This window comes from Neomonachus schauinslandi, chromosome 2 (assembly GCF_002201575.2).
Source record: "Neomonachus schauinslandi chromosome 2, ASM220157v2, whole genome shotgun sequence".
NCBI classification, from domain to species: domain Eukaryota; kingdom Metazoa; phylum Chordata; class Mammalia; order Carnivora; family Phocidae; genus Neomonachus; species Neomonachus schauinslandi.
This window is the reverse complement of record NC_058404.1, coordinates 35626525-35643520: the sequence shown is the minus strand read 5'-3', so window position 1 is coordinate 35643520 and position 16996 is coordinate 35626525. Positions and strand designations below refer to the sequence as shown.

At 47.0% G+C, this 16996-nt stretch overlaps 1 protein-coding gene across 2 annotated transcripts in view; it reads right to left on the bottom strand.

Annotated features, from left to right (window-relative positions):
* The window catches only part of PLEKHA2 (pleckstrin homology domain containing A2), a 59989-nt gene extending 51887 nt beyond the window's left edge, over positions 1-8102 (bottom strand). The window contains exon 1 of one of the 2 annotated variants that reach the window (XM_021681585.2): positions 8076-8102. The gene's annotated coding sequence lies outside the window, so the exon portion shown is untranslated. Of the gene's footprint in view, positions 1-7631; positions 7741-8075 lie in introns of those variants that run through there. The other variant, XM_044912833.1, reaches the window with a different exon arrangement.
* Between the last annotated feature and the right edge of the window lie 8894 nt (positions 8103-16996).

The following is a 16996-nucleotide window of genomic DNA, read 5'->3' as shown; positions in this document are numbered from 1 at the left end:
TCTCTCTCTCTCTCTCTCTCTCTCTCTCTCTCTCTCTCTCTCTCTCTCACACACACACACACACACACACACACACACATGCTCATCAAACCAAACCAAAACATGGCTTCACATAATCTAAATAACTGAAGAATGTATTTTAATGAAGAGTAAAATAGAAAAGAGCAAAGTTTTTTTTTTTAAGATTTTATTTATTTACTTGACAGAGAGAGACACAGCGAGAGAGGGAACACAAGCAGGGGGAGTGGGAGAGGGAGAAGCAGGCCTCCCACGGAGCAGGGAGCCCGATGTGGGGCTCGATCCCAGGACCCCGGGATCATGACCCAAGCCAAAGGCAGACACCCAATGACTGAGCCATCCAGGTGCCCCAGAAAAGAGGAAAGCTGTATATGAGTCAAATTTCTTCAGTGTATAGGTTCCTAAGTATGTACTGCGCTTGAAAATATGTTAAATATTTAATTTATGGTAAAAAGGGAGACTTTGAGCAAAAAGTGAATTTGCACTGAGTTACCGACTGATCAGCAGCAGAAAATGGGTTAAATGTCAATTAAATGAAGATTCCCAGCCAACATTTGCCAGTTGACCAGATGAGGCTCATGAGAAGAGTTAAGGGCTTCCCACCTTAGAATGAGGTGAAAGGCACTGGGAGACATCTGTCCAAAATACCTACTTGACTACCATTTCAGTGTCTTAGGTTCCGTTATTGGAGAAGATTTAAGCCAAGAAAAAAAAAAATAAAACTGTCCCCTAGGAACTGAGGCAATTGACAACTTCATCAGGCTGATTAATACAAAAGAGACAGCTGGGACCAAAACCCGGAGGAAAAAAGAACATGCACCAATGGGAGACAGAGGCACTAGAGGGCAAGAATATAAAGAGAAGATTGTTGCTTGAAACAAATATCTACTTGAAAAGATGTCTTAGGATTCTTATACACCCAGGACAGGAGCAGGAACCTTTGTGGAAAGCAATTTGGCAATAGGTAACAAGAGAGCTAAAAATGTTCATACCCTTTGACCCAGTAATTCTACTTCTAGGATTCCATCCAAGTAAATAAACTAAGATGCAAATAAAGATTAAAATTTTTAAAAAGGCAACTCCATTAGAATTCATAATAACAAGTTGGAAATGTCCTGAATGTCCCAATGATTAGGGGATAATTAAATAAATTACGGGACATTTACATAAGGAAATATTACACAATCATTAAAAAACTATGTTTTCGGGGTGCCTGGGTGGCTCAGTCGTTAAGCGTCTGCCTTCAGCTCAGGTCATGATCCCGGAGTCCTGGGATCGAGCCCCGTGTCGGACTCCCTGCTCTGCGGGAAGCCTGCCTCTCCCTCTCCCGCTCCCCCTGCTTGTGTTCCCTCTCTCACTGTGTCTCTCTCTGTCAAAAAATAAATAAAAAATCTTTAAAAAATAAAATAAAATAAAAAACTATGTTTTCAGAGAATTTTAAATTAATTAGGGAGAAACTCATAAGTTTTTTAAAGATACAATATGACTTACAATATGATCTCAATCCCCTAAATATTATTTTTGTATTTCTGTATTTGGATAGAAAAAGACTGACATATAGACACCAAAATATTGACTATGGGTTATGGGTGAATTTTATTTACTTCTGTATATTTTCCAAATGTTCTACAGGGAATGTGTGTTCTTTTATTCAACAGGTGGGGCAAGCTATTTAACTGCACACACACCCTGACCCCAGTGTATAAATTTTGAAGCTGAGAATAAATTTGTCAAGTCTCCAGAGTCCACAAACAAGCAAAACCTTGCCTCAATTATAGCTCTCCTGGGACTATTTGGTGTTTCAGAGTCTTTTTTTTTTTTTTAAGTAAGCTCTACGTCCAACATGGGGCTTGAACTCACGATCCCGACATCAAGAGTTGCATGCTCCACCGACTGAGCCAGCCAGGTGCCCCAAAGTCTTAAACCTAAAAAGACACCATCCCACCCATCACAAATGCCCAAGAGCCAGGTACCTACCCAGAGGGCTTTGGCACTCTCCAATCTGGTTGAGTTGGGGTTTCTTATTTCTTATTGCAACATCCTCTTAGACAAGCTCATTCTTTCCCCTGCAGGGGTGGTTCCTTACTCTCAAGTCTTCATAAGAGGAGCCCCTGTCCTTGAGGCCAACTCAATATTCACACCCATGTCTATCACTATATTCCTCTATTGCTATAGCACCTAAGCCACACCATGCCCGGTGCTCTGGGAAAATGAAGCAGGAACCCTGACCAAGAGCCCCAGTGGAATTTTCCTTCTTGAAACTTCGGAGACGGGGCTGGCATTTTTTAAATAAATGGCTGAATAGATGAATGAAGAGATGGATAAATAGATTTTTTTTCTTAAAGAAAAGCTTTAGAGTTATTACATCATTAAAGCTATAGTCTGCTCTACTGGATGTCTTTTTTTTTTTTTAGGTTTCATTTTTCAAGTCGTCTTTACACCCAACGTGGGGGTCAAACTCACAACCCTGAGATCAAAAGTCACACACTCCACCAAATGAACCAGCCAGGCACCCCTTGGATATCTTACTTTTAAGATCGCTAGTGTAGTTTGGACTTAGTGTAGTTAGTGTAGTAGCAAGCAGTCTGTGAGTAAAGGAAAAAACAGAGTGAAATAAGGGAGATTCATCTGCTTGACCATTTGACACTTTTGAGGTAAATAAAAAGGGAAGTGATAACAGAGATAAAGCCTTAAATGGTATTGGCCCCATTATGAAACCATCTACTGTAGCCTCTGATGGTTCAAGTATGAAAAAAACATTAATTCATTTTTAACATTTGGAGATTTTTCTTTCATGTTACTTTGCATTGGCAGGACAGGGAATTTCAGGGATTTTGCTCCAGAAAAAGTCAGGAAGGTGTTTCTCGACATGTGGTGGGATGTGCAGTAACCCATCTCCTGTCCTGTTACCCTGCTAGGGTGGAAGCTGGAGAGAGCAGGGTCCTTGGTGAGTGAGAGGGATCCCAACAGGAAATTGCTAAACTTTGACAGGAGAAAGTTTATCGGGAAATAACATCAGAGGTCTCAGAGGGCTGTAATACAGCAGACAGGAACCGGGGTGTGGAGCTACTGCTAGAATATGCACGGGCCGGGTGCCTGGGTGGCTCAGTTGGTTAGGTGACTGCCTTCGGCTCAGGTCATGATCCTGGAGTCCCGGGATCGAGTCCCGCATCGGGCTCCCTGCTCGGCGGGGGGTCTGCTTCTCCCTCTGACCCTCTTCCCTCTTGTGCTGTCTCTCATTCTCTCTCTCAAATAAATAAATAAAATCTTTAAAAAAAAAAAAAAAGAATATGCACGGGCCATGTGAGCCGACTTCACCTATGTTCAAGTCTGCAGCATACGTAAGTGTGTAGTGCGGAGTTTCAACCATGCCAACGGCCCAGTAAAAACCACAAGACCCAGGCATAGCTATTTCAAAACACATCCTTGGGAACGGACCGAAGATTATAACTTAGAAAGTGCAGGAGCGTCTATCTCCTACTGTTAAACTATCACTGCATTTTGAAAGTGTCATAAGAACACATTCCAAGTAGTCTTAAGGCAGGAGAACGATGTGAGAGAGAACTTGTTCCCAGCGGAAGTGCAGAGTTAGGAATGCAAACATCTACAGCAACGGGGAAGTTAAGAAAAGGTGCCCCCGTGACCCAGACAGCCCAAACCCCACCGGACCCTAGAACTTGGAGGGGAGGGCAAAAGACACTCAAGAAGGAATTTTTAAGGGGACACATTTCAGGAAACAGGCTGGAGAAACTGAACACTGATCCGCCGCAATAAAGATGCCAAAAGCAACAAAAATATTTTAAACAGTCATGACCTCTCTTAACAGAGGCTTCATCTATGGTCACAGAAAATGTGGTAGTTGGAGTCAGTAGGAGACAAAGGCCTTCCCATGGCTCAAGGCTCCACCAGAGATCATAAGCACAGGTGAGCAGCCTCACCAGGTTTATCAGTTAGCCTATAAACACTGAGATCTCCAACTTTCAGAATTGTGGCAGTCCCCCCAGTTGGGAGACACAATGAATTCAGTTTCACTGCAGGGCTCCCAAGCAGGAATCCAGAGCAATAATCTTCATTTAAAACCTGACCCACTGAAACATGGGCTGCAGAAAACTGAAAAGATAACATCATGGTTTCTCTTATCTACTTTTGCAAAGTGCTGGGGGAAACTGTAAGTGGCCTAAGTGTGTCTGTCTAAGGAGGAGGCCCATGGGGGAGAGGGAGGGGAGGGGCTGGGTGTGGCAAAGAGGATGTGCAGGTGACAGCGACCAGCGTGAGTGCATTTGTCGAAACTCCCGCAAGAAGAGGACCATAGAAAGGGCATGCTGCTTTCAGTTACCCACCGATATGGGAGAGTGAAGTGAGAGAGCACGTGTTTTAGAGCCAGACTCCACTGAACTCTTCTGGGCGTTTCCTCATTTGCAAAATGGAGAGAATCACTTTACCTACTTCAAAGGGGGCTGCAAGGATGAAATGAAATAGTGTGTGAAAAGTGCTTAACAGGAGTTCTGGTGAAGAGGAAGCACGGGGTAAATGTTGTTACGACGTGTGCGTGTGTGTGTGCGCGCGCGATCGTGTGAAGCACCTAGCAAGCTGTCTGTGAGTATCATTACCACCGCAAAGCTGCTTACTGCGGGGCAGGCAGCTGCACGCCGTGCACATCTCTACCGCTCCAGTATCAATAAGCACATGTCAAAAAGCAAAGGTTGGGAGGCTGGGATCCCGCACAAGGAAAGACATAAACTTCCCTTACTCTTCCCTCTACTCCAAGAACCATCATATTTTACATCTCTGAAATTCTCCAGGAGGTTTAAAAAAAAAATCCAAGAGATCCCCGGACTCCATGTTGGCCAGGCTATCCTGAAAGTGAACAGAAGCCAGGCACGCAGGTCAGGCTCCAGGGAAGGGAGTCCGGGACTGCCTCCGGCTCTGCCCACGGGAGCATCCCCACGCAGGAGAGCCCCTTTGCAAGTGGCTGGCCAACTGTAAGTCCTAGCTGATGGCACAGCGAATCCCGGCCTTTGCGCTTTAACTATAGTGTTTCTCCAGAGTGTAAGGACAAGTGGACCTAGCGTCCCACCCTCTTTATCTCAGTCGCCAGCCTCTGAGGGCAGAAAGGCACCCCACAGGCCCAAAGCTGAGAGCCTTTGGCCCCACACTGGGCAGTGTCAGGAGCTCCGGCCTCAGCAGTGCTGCGACCTCCATGGTGAAAGAGTTCAATTCAGCTTTCAGTCCTCTGCGGAAAGGAGATAAATTATAAAGCCTAAAAGGTTGGATGGGCTTAAAAGCAGGGGCCAGGGGATGGGAAAGCAGAGCAACCCAAGATTCGGAACAAAGGTCAATGGAGTCTTCCAGTTATAGTCCCACTGCACCAACCACAGGCCTCCTAAGAACAGGAAGGAAGGGACCCCATCCCTCCCACCTCTCAGCCGCCCTATCTCCCCACCCTGTCCAATTCCCTGGCTCAGTGATGGGCTTATACTGGGCAGGGCTAGGATTCTTCTCTCCCATAGGCTGTCACACTATAATATTTGCTCTGCTTCCTTCCTTTCCAAAGCCTAACAGATTAGATTGCAGGAGTCCTATCCAGCTCACTAAGACAGATGGAAAACTGAAAGTAAGGCAACCCAAACTGCTCAGGGTAGAAAGACAGAGGAGGCGGGGCAGTCCAATGTGCCAGCACCCAGACCCTCTTTTCCAAGCCCTCTGTCCACCTGCCTCATGAAGAAGACGGGAAATCAGGGAAGTGCCACTTGATGCACACCGTGAAGACCATGCTCCTGCTGTTTGGGGCTTCGTAGCCTTCCAGCACTTTGAGGAAACACCCAGCAAGCAAGCAGGAGAGCTGGTTGTTTGGGAGGATTTGACTGATAGAGCTAATGCTTCTGCATTCCCGCTTTTGCAGAATTTCTCCATAGGTAGACACCAACCAAAACCTGCATGTCTTCAGGGTTTATTTCAACCTTAGTAAAATACAGATCCCAATACGGTTCAGCTCACCAGGACGACAAGATGGGGCATGCAGGCCCTACTTCATTTTACAGAAGAGAGAAGAAAGCACCAACAAGAGGGAAAAGAAGGGCTTGCAAACTCTCTACCCAGGAGCAGGTGGTTTGCAAATCAGTACCTAGGTGATCACCCTCACCTGTGAGGTGAGCAAGGCTCCCATCATCAACTAGCTGAAATACCACCAGGGGCGCCACAGACACTTTGTAGAAAGTGGGGCTTACAAAAAAAGGCTCACCAAAAAGGTATAAAGGCAACATCCAGAGGAAATCCTCATGCACCAGCGCAGTGAACCGAATTTCTACAGGCTTGAGGTACTGCCACACTGCTCTTTTCCCTTCCATCCGGACAGGTGCAAACAATTCATGTACCTGCAGCCATTCATTCATTCATTCATTCATTCAACAAACACCTGCCTAGCACCTAGGAGATGTCCTACATCACGCTGGCCATAGGGTCTAGACTACAAGGTAGACTTTTGCTATGGCAAAAGTCATTGCGTTCCGGCGCACACATGGAGAAGACAAATACCTGAAAGGATGATGCTTTCCAAAAAGCTTCCCCTGGTTTCTCAAAGCATGCCGGATCTCTATTTTAGCAATCCACTTTGTGTTGGAGGCACTCGTGGACCGCCTGTGACTGCCATCGGATTCCCTGAAGACAGAGGCTGGCCTTCCTTGGACACTGCCTTTCACATCCTTGTTATCCATTACATGTCAACTGAATGCAACCGTGGAACAGAAAACAAGCCCTTCTATTCTTTTCAGACCTTTGGTTTCACTGTTTCTGAAGGCTGTGCCACCAAAGAAAAAGGATGAAGCTCCAGAAAGGAGGAGAAAGGGGACTGACTTAGATATATTAAGAACATGAGTACAATTTTGGAACTTCAGCCCAAGTGCAACCACCTCTCAGCGGGCTGAGGTGCCTCCAAGGGCCACAGCTGGAGGCCTGGTAGAGGCTTTTCCCCCTCCCTCTTTTCTGCTGCTCACGCTCCTCTGGAAAACCCCATTTGGAGTCCTAAAGAAAGAAAAGAGGAGGAGCAGGAGAAGGAGTTAGAAGGGGAACATTCAGCTAGAACCCAAACTCACGAAGAAGGAAGGAAACCTTAGGCGAAAGGCTTGGGGGGGGGGGAGGGCCGGCCTGGGGGAGGAGATGTGCGAGGCCCAAGTGGAGGTGGCCCCGCCGCGCCTCCTCTCTGGAGGTGCCTGTACACTTCTCCTTCCTGCACGGCCTCTTCTGCCCCTTCCCTCCTCCCTTTTTTGTTTTGTTTTGTGTTAATTTATTTTTTGGTTTTTTGTTATTTTGATGAAGTAACAGTTCAGGACTCGAGCAGAAAAGGGAAGCGTGTAAGGTGAGGAAGAAGTTGGTGAGAGCGAGAGACAGCTCTCTCAAGGGTGCTTTCCCAATCTGGCACCGAACCTGCGTTGTAGGACAGTTTTCCTTCAAGGCACCCCCCACAGCCTGGAGTTCCAGAAGCCCGAGGGTCCGCGCTGGACCCAGGGGAAAGGAACGGATCTCCCTAGGGGAGCACTGTAGGCCTGTCACGTAATAAGGTAACAGGGAAGAGAAAAACGAGGCTCCATGGCCCAATCCGAGCCCAAGGGACTTGCCTGGGACGCTCTCCGCTCTCCTCCCCTACCCGCAGCCCGGGCAGTCGTTGCGAGGCCGGTGGCTCCCGCGCCAGAACCCGCAGAGAAGTTTCGCCGCTGCAAACGTGAGAAAATGCAGCTCAGCAGAACACCCGCCCCCCCTTCCCGCGGCCCCACCCCCGCAGCCCGACCCCTGGCGGTGGCGACCTTGGCCGCCCCGGACGCTCCAGAAGATTGGAGGAGGGGCTGCCCTCCGGGATTTCCCGGGGGCTACAGGAGGCGCCCAGGGGCTGCGGCGACCTTTCCCTTCGCCGTCAGCCACCAGGGCAGGCGCACCCGGCCCCGCCTGCGCGCCCTGGGCGCCCCCGCCCGGGCTCCCCTGCTCCCCCTGCTCCCCAGCCTCGCCTGCCCCCGCGCGCCCCTCTACGCCTCTCTGCGCCCCGACCCGCAGGGCGCCCCACTTACCCCGCCGTGCGGTGGCCGGGGCTCGGGCAGGGTGGGTCACATCGGGGTGGGACGCGCCTCTCGGGCCGGCCGGGCCGTAGCTCTCGGGGGATTTCTTTATCTCGCTGCCAAACTCTCGGGGCCTCTCGCTCCTCTCGCTCTTCTCCCCCTCACCCCCACCCCTCCTTCTCTCTTGTCTCTCGGCTCTTTTTTCCGGGTTAATTACGTTTCGCATTAAAGCAAAACCCAGCCCCGGATGTGAGTACAATGCTCCGCCGAGCCCGCCGGGGGAGGAGAGGGGTGCCGGGGCGCCGCGGGGTGGGAGGGGGCGCGGCCGGGCGCCGCGGGCTGCGCGGAGGAGGCGGGGGCGGGGCGCCCGGGAGGCTGCCCTGGTGGCGGCGGGCCAGGCGCGGGCCGGGACCACCTCGCCGGCGTCGGCAGCCGCGCAGGTGGGACCCGGGCCGCCGAGACTGCCGCGCGGAGGAGGCCTGCCTCCGACGCCGAGCCCCGGGCAGCAGGTGTGCGCAGCCGGAAAGGGGCCCGGGGCTGAGGGCGTCCTGGAACGAGGGAGGCCAGTCGGAGCGCGGGCTCCCTCTTGAACCCCATTTCTGCTTCCCAGAGCCCCACCGAGCGACTTCAGCCGGGCCTCCCTCGGATCGTGAGCCCTTAGCCTTTCTACGGCCGCAGGGTGAAAGTTTAGGGTTGGGGTCTGAAGAAGGAACGATTCTCAGGGGTTGTCGTGAATGTGCCAGAAGAGCCCACTGGCGCCGGACGTTTTAACGAGGGGTATAGGGACTTTCTCAGTGTGACGTAAAGACGCCTTTCCTGCCCTCGGAGCGGGAGGGTGCGCTGGAAAAAAATGGGAAACAGACAAGCATACATTAAGTAAATAATGCCAAGGGGGACCTAAGAAAATCGCTGCGTGCCGGGGCAGCCCCTGCATGATCTCCTTTGATCCACACAGCAACCGTACGGGTATCAATCCCGTTCACGATGAGGAAACCGAGACTGAGAGACGTTAAGTAATTTGCCCTGGGTCCCACAGTTAATCAATGGCAGGTCTGTCGGATTCTGACGCCGGCCTCCCACGTGGGGAGATCATTTAAATATACATAAAGTCAGGCACAAAACCTCGGAAACAGGGACGCACAATGGATTCACCCGTGGGATGGAGGACGGAGAGATAGAGGCTGGGTCTAGGGATTCTGACGCAGATGCGTTGAGGCTTTGAGGGAGAGGAGGACAAAGGAAGACCCTTGAGGCTCTAGGACAGGGACTGGCTGTGCCGGAGTGATGGAAAGGCTGATCCACATCCCACTATTGTAGGGGAAAGGCACGCTAAAAAGTCCCCAGGACCTGAGGCAACATAGCCTGGGAGTCGGGGACCTTGTGCACGGAGGGGGGCAGCAGGACGACACACTGTGCACAGCACACACCCCGAAAACACCAGTGATGAAACCACACAAGTTTCCTCTTCCATTTTGATTGCCAAAGCAAAACTGAGCCACCAGTTCTCTCAGGTGTGAAAAAGGCTCTTTGCTCTACAACAATTTGCTTCGAATGAGGAAGGAAAGGGGGACACAGGAAAAAAATGTTTTTCCTCTGAAATAAATACATCAATGTCCGTTTTTTTCTGCTCATGAAGATTTTTGCCACTTAAAAGTTTCAGGCGATGTAGCATATTAAGGAGCGTGTTCTCTGGAACCAGATGGACTGGGTTTGAATCCCAGCTCTGCCACTCATTAGCTTTGATCTCTGCCCAAATGACAACATTTCTGTGCCTCAGTTTCTATCTGGGTCGTTATGAAAAGTAAATGAGTTAACATTTGTAGTGTTCGGATTATTGTGGAACATGAAGTAGGTGTTATGTAAATGTGTTTTAATTTAAAAATTAGATTATGGCTTTCATCGTGAAAAGGAACAAAATTCCACCCAGCTCCAAGCAAATCTGACTGGAACTGACAGTTTCCAGTATGAGCAATGAGGTAAAAGTCTCAGGTTTCATGGTATGGTTCAGATTAAAACCCATAAAACTCTACTCCCCATGGGGCCTGCCTGAGTCACTCACTCACAGAGCCACAAATATTTTCTGAGCACTACTGTATTGGATGCCTGGGAAGCAAAGGGAGCCAAAGGCCTTGGGTCCATTAGGAGGATACAAGTGTCACTAGAAGGTTGAGGCAGCCTTGTATCCCTCTTGGAAGTGCCGTGAAAATAGCCCAGAGAATGAATATAGCCAGCCTTTATAGGAACAAGACATCTGGAGGGAGAGGTGGAGGGGAGCTTATATCAAAAAGGAGATGGACTTTGAAATGGGCCTGAGAAAATGGGTGCAATTTTACTGGAGGGGGGCAAGAACACATTGGGCTAGGAAGAGAGTCATCAGTGCACTTTGGGTGATGCTCATATTTCACGGGGAGCCGCATTTACCACCACATTTGCCCCTGGCCAGGACCTGGCTCCAGTTAGACTACAGTTTCTGCCCTGATTCCATTCCCTTATCCCTAGACTTCTGGGTGCTTCCTCAGATACCCCCCCCATCCCCTCGTGTAGTGGGCACCACAGAGCAGGTGTCAGTTGAGTCTGCTCCCTGCTGTGTAGCCCCTTTGCTACCTCATGACCTGGACATTTTGAAAATACTTCCATTACCAGATTTTATGCATTCATTTCTTTCAGTGCAATAAATAGCCTCGATGTCTGAAAATGTAACCGCCTGTGGGGAAACAAATGTCCAAAAAAAGGGCCTTTCAGGGAGCCCGGGTGGCTCAGTTAGTTGAGCATCCAACTCTTGATTTCGGCTCAGGTCATGATCTCAGGGTCGTGGGATCAAGTCCCACATCGGCTCCTCTCAGCAGGAAGTTTTCTTGAGATTCTCTCTCTCCCTCTGCCCCTCCTCCCCGTGCTCCCTCGTGAATGTTCTCTCTCTCTCTCTCAAATAAATAAATAAATCTTTTTTTAAAAGGGGAGAGCCTGGGGCGCCTGGGTGGCTCAGTCATTGAGCGTCTGCCTTCGGCTCAGGTCATGATCCCAGCGTCCTGGGATCGAGCCCCACATCAGGCTCCCTGCTCCGCTGGAAGCCTGCTTCTCCCTCTCCCACTCCCCCTGCTTGTGTTCCCTCTCTCGCTGTGTCTCTCTGTCAAATAAATAAAATCTTAAAAAAAAAAAAAAAAAGATACCCATTATATAAGGTACAGGCGGCAACCAGGGCCCATTAGTTCCACTGGGGAAAGTGTGAGACTCAAGAGCTCATTGGATGATCCTGGTTCAGGCCAGTTAATTTCACACAGAGAGAATTTTCTCCAAGGCCATTGCACCTCTAATGGTAGCTGGTCATTTCATATAGTTATTGTCGGTTTCCATAGCAAAGTACCATCCATTTCCAGAAAGATTGCTCAAACTACTGTTGTTCTCTTCACTCCTATTCATTCAACAATTATGTGAACCTATTACCATTTTCCTCCCACCAGGTATCTTGCATTTACTTATTATCCAGGTACTTGCTAAATGCTAATTGTTTTACATGAATTATCTCACTTAAGTCTCAACTGGGAGCAAGATACTATTATGTTCTCATGGATAATATGACGAAGGCATACAGACTAAGCCTAGGTACAAACCGGTGCAGCCTGATGCCAGAACCTGCCCTCTTAACCACTGAGTTTGTGAAGGATACAGAACGACATAACACAAGGCTCCTTCCCATCCACATTTGCAATAACTGTCATCATTTAGAATCTCCGTTTCATCTCACCTGGCAATTTCATGTCCAAGGATATGTGCTCCAGAAAGTCACCCGGAGACATATACAGTATATATGGAGTATGTGTATGTGTGCACATATGTAACGTATACATATGGAATATATACACACATACTCACTACAGTGTTTTTTTTTAAAGGTTTCACCCATTTATTTATTAGAGAGCGAGCGAGAGAGAAACAGCATGAGGAGAGGGTCAGAGGGAGAAGCAGGCTCCCCGCTGAGCCGGGAGCCTGATGCGGGACTCGATCCCAGGACCCCGGGATCACAACCTGAGCCGAAGGCAGTCGCTTAACCAAATGAGCCACCCAGGCGCCCAACTACAGTGTTGTTCATAATGTCACAAATTGGAAATCACCCTCACGCTCAGCAGCCCAGCATTGAATAGGTAAATACGGGCACTTCCATACATTCCTATGGCATGCAACGGTTAAAAAAGAATGACATATCTCTCTTTATACAAAATATGAAAAATACTAAATATTTTAAGTGGAAAAAAGGCACAGAGCTGTCTGTATAGTATAATGCTATTTCTGTAAATAAAAATTATACACGTTTCTTACATGAAAAAAGAGTAGGAGACTACATTCCAAACTGTCCACAGTTCTCTCAGGGTGGGGAAGGAGGGGTTATAATGGTGTATCTCACTTTCTAAAAGATGTATTTCTGTAATGTTTACTCTTTTGCAATAAGCATGCCTACATCTGGTTGTCAAAAAACAATAATGGTAAATTTTTAATTAAAAAAAATTTTTAGGGGCGCCTGGGTGGCTCAGTCGTTAAGCGTCTGCCTTCGGCTCAGGTCATGATCCCGGGGTCCTGGGATCGAGCCCCGCATCGGGCTCCCTGCTCAGCGGGAAGCCTGCTTCTCCCTCTCCCACTCCCCCTGCTTGTGTTCCCTCTCTCGCTGTGTCTCTCTCTGTCAAATAAATAAAATCTTTAAAAAAAAAAATTTTTAAAGCTCTATTCGAAAGCATATTGCAGCCCTCAAAGAGCTCATCCTTGAGTCTGGGAGGGAATATAACATATACAGAAATATGGAGAGAATATACAGGGAGACAGTATAACATATATAAAGATAACTATTGTGAAAGCCAGAAACTCATATACACAGATTGATGAACAGAGATACGATTTTGTGGGAAAATCAAACCAGCTCGGGTTGAGAGATGCGGGAGAAAATGTGTAAAAGAGATGGCACTTTGGGAGGACCTTGCAGGAAAGGTAAGATATAGAAGGTGGAGAGGGGGTGAGAACAGGTGGCCTCCCGATAAAGACCACATCAAGGACAAAGCATAGAGGCAGGAATGCATGGGATCCCTTCGGGGAAGTGTGGCCTATCCAGTTCAGTTGGAGCCCGGGAGGGTAGATGAAGGATTGTCATGGGGAACAAAATGGGAAAGAAAGGTCGCTGGAGGGTCTGTACTGCTAAACTAATGAGTTGTATTCATTATTTTAGGCTCCAAGAGCCCCTGAAGGTTTTTGAGCAAGGAAGTGACACAATTCACAGTGATTGCATAGGGACTGCTTGATAACTGGACTCTAGCAGCAAGTTCTCAGGATTTGCCTCCTGAATCATTAATTCGCTGCATAGCCATGGACCAGTTATTTTACTTCTCTGTGTTTCCATAAAATGGGGAAGGTGGTGATAACAGATAACCTATCTCATACCATTGTCATTGAGATTGAGTGAGTTAACGTTTCCAAGGCACAAGGGAAGTGCTGAGATTGTTAAACATAAAAAAAACCAAACAGCATGATACCTTTGGATTAAGATCTTTGCATTTCATTTTGAAACTTTTATTACAAAGAGCTAACATTACATGGTAAATTATTAACTATTCCTTCTTTTCCAACTTTCACAGGATTAGAGATTATTAATCTCCTTTTACAGATGGAAGAACTTAGGTTTTAAGGAGAGAGATACAATCTCAGCATCACATGGCCAGGCATGAGATGAATCCACCTGAATACTCGTTCAGTGACCCTGCCCAACACCCAAGGTTATCTCTTAGCTCAAACTCTCAGAACCTGGAGAATAGGAAAAATGGGGAGTGGAAGAGAACTGGCAATTTCTGTTTATACGATGGGGGAAGCAGCAGTAAGGGACCGTAATAAGGTAAAATCAAAAAAGATAAAACTTTGGTGGAACATTTGAAAGTTTGTATATAGAATCAAACTTGTAAAGTATGAATATATACATATATATATATAATATATATATATATATATTGGATGATGCCCCCCCCAACCAAAAAATCATATATTGAAGACCTAACAATGTGACTGCGTTTGGAGGCTTCTAGGAGGTAATTAAGGTTAAATGAGGTCCTACGGTGAGGCCCAAGTCCGATAGGATTGGTCACCTTATAAGAAGAGGAAGAGATCTTTCCCTCTCTCCTTGTGCACCAAGGAAAGGCCACGTGAATGCCCAGCAAGAAGGTGGCCACCTGCATGCAAGCCAGGAGGAGAGCTGTCCCCAGAACCTGACATGCAAACTGATGTCGGACTCCAGCCTCCAGAACTGTGAGAAAATAAATCTCTGTTGTTTAAGCCACCCAGGCTGTAGTATTTTTTATACACATATGTACACATACATATATACATGCATTGCATACATACACATACCAAAAAATTATTTCCTAGTAACAAAGTTTGGAAAATATTGCTATACAGCTAAATCTGACACGAATAAACGTCAAAACTGAGTGCACATCCTGTCCCCAGAAATAACAGTCTGCTGGCCAAATGCACCATTCCTATTGATTCATGCTGATGGCATCGTTTTTCCGTCAGTTTGAATAAGTGCAGTTCACTGCTTGGATTCCTGCATCCCCAGTGATGCCCTGTGATTATATGGGAAGGACTGGGCCTGCGGAATCAGCGAGAGAGAATGAATAGATACCTTAGCTTTGAATCCATGACCATATTTTAGCACTATAGTTAACTTTGGAGCTGCTTAGACTAGTTACATAATTCATTTCCTCAGCAATGAGCCTGGGGGGTGGGGGAGGGCGCTGCTGTTAGGAAGTACTTGTGGGTGAATATAGTCAAAGTCATTAACTGCAATAAACTCTGTCCATTTTATTCCAAGAGATGCCTGTGGTAGTCAGTGAAGTAGGCTGACTTTGATATCAGTGGTTCTTAACCCAAGCTGATTTTTTTTTTTAAAGATTTTATTTATTTGACAGAGACACAGCGAGAGAGGGAACACAAGCAGGGGGAGTGCGGGAGGGAGAATCAGGCCCCTGATGAGCAGGGAGCCCGATGAGGGGCTGGATCCCAGGACCCTGGGATCATGACCTGAGCTGAAGGCAGACGCTTAACCGACTGAGCCACCCAGGCGCCCCAACCCAAGCTGATTATTACAAAACAACCAAAAAGCACAAAGGATATTTGGACATAGATGTATGTCCTTCCATTATTTTGTTAATAGGAAATATACACACAGTACAAAGATCAAAAGGTGCAAAAGAGTAAGACTGAACAAGTATTTCTTCTACTCATGTGCCCCAAACACGGCTCTCCATGTGCCCCAAACACTGCTTTCCCCCGAAAGAGATAATCAATGTGTGTGTGTGTTTTAATAATAAAAACATTCAGTTTTGCAAGGATATGCTTAAAAATGTTACCTGTAACTATCTGAGTTAGGTTTACAGGTGATTCTTTAAAATTTTTATATTTCTGAATTTTCCAAGTATTCTTTTTTTTTTTTTTTTTTTTTTTTTTTTTTTTAAGATTTTATTTATTTATTTGAGAGAGAGAGAGTGAGAGACAGAGAGCATGAGAGGGGGGAGGGTCAGAGGGAGAAGCAGACTCCCTACCGAGCAGGGAGCCAGACGTGGGACTCGATCCCGGGACTCCAGGATCATGACCCGAGCCGAAGGCAGTCGCTTAACCAACTGAGCCACCCAGGCGCCCTCCAAGTATTCTTTAATAAGCCCATAGTATTTTGTGATTAGAAAAAAAAGGTAGTTTTAAAAGTAAATAGATTTTAGGGGCGCCTGGGTGGCTCAGTCGTTGAGCGTCTGCCTTCGGCTTGGGTCATGATCCCAGGTTCCTGAGATCCAGCCCTGCATCAGGCTCCCTGCTCAGTGGGAAGCCTGCGTCTCCCTCTCCCACTCCCCCTGCTTGTGTTCCCTCTCTCGCTGTCTCTCTCTCTGTCAAAAAAAAAATCTTAAAAAAAAAAAGTAAATAGATTTTAATTTGAAAGTACCTCAGAGAGCTCATAGCTGCTTTGTGATTTAAAAAATAAAACAAAACATAGAACTAACTTTAACCACAAATTGTCAGTCGGTGAATATATTTTTCAAAAAATTTGGATGCCTGGGTGGCTCAGTTGGTTAAGCGACTGCCTTCGGCTCAGGTCATGATCCTGGAGTCCCCGGATCGAGTCCTGCATCTGGCTCCCTGCTCGACGGGGAGGCTGCTCCTCCTTCTGACCCTCCCCACTCTCATGCTCTCTCTATCTCATTCTCTCTGTCAAATAAATAAATAAAATCTTAAAAAAAAAAATTTAGCCTATTTGTTTCCATTCAAATTAAAATTCCTGCCACTGGAAAAGATATACAGAACCTGATTACCAACATGAACCCTGAGATCTAGTGAAACTCATTATGACTCATTGGAAACAGGTAATTAGCTCAGGAATCTTCTTTCAAATTTCATCATAATTTGTATGATGACTCCACATGTCTATCAAACTATATTAAAATTAAGTGTAGCACTAGACTGGAGAATTAAGCCTAGTCCAGGCTAATGTCTTTTAGTAATTAAACAATAACGACCTAAATTTATCCTTACACCTAATCCTTAATGATGCTCTGAACATTCTAATTGGATAAATAGCCACATGCACCCTCCAGCATCTGATGTCAAAAGATGTCACAGTTCTGGCTTGCTGAAAAGACATATAGGGATTGTGACACTGATCTGGAGGTCACCCTTTGGCAACTTGAATCTCTGGAATGGAATTCCAAACACAGAAGGCAAGAGGGAAAGGCCCACTGTGTAGCCCAAGTCCTTCATTAAGGAGAGCCTTTCTTAGCCTTGCTTACTGATTCTGATTGAATATCTAATATCCAAAGTCCAGTTATGTGGTTTCCTTGTCCTCACAAGATTAGAAACAGCTGGGGAATGGAGATGATATTAGAGATGGAGGAGGGGCGGGATGGAGGAGGAAG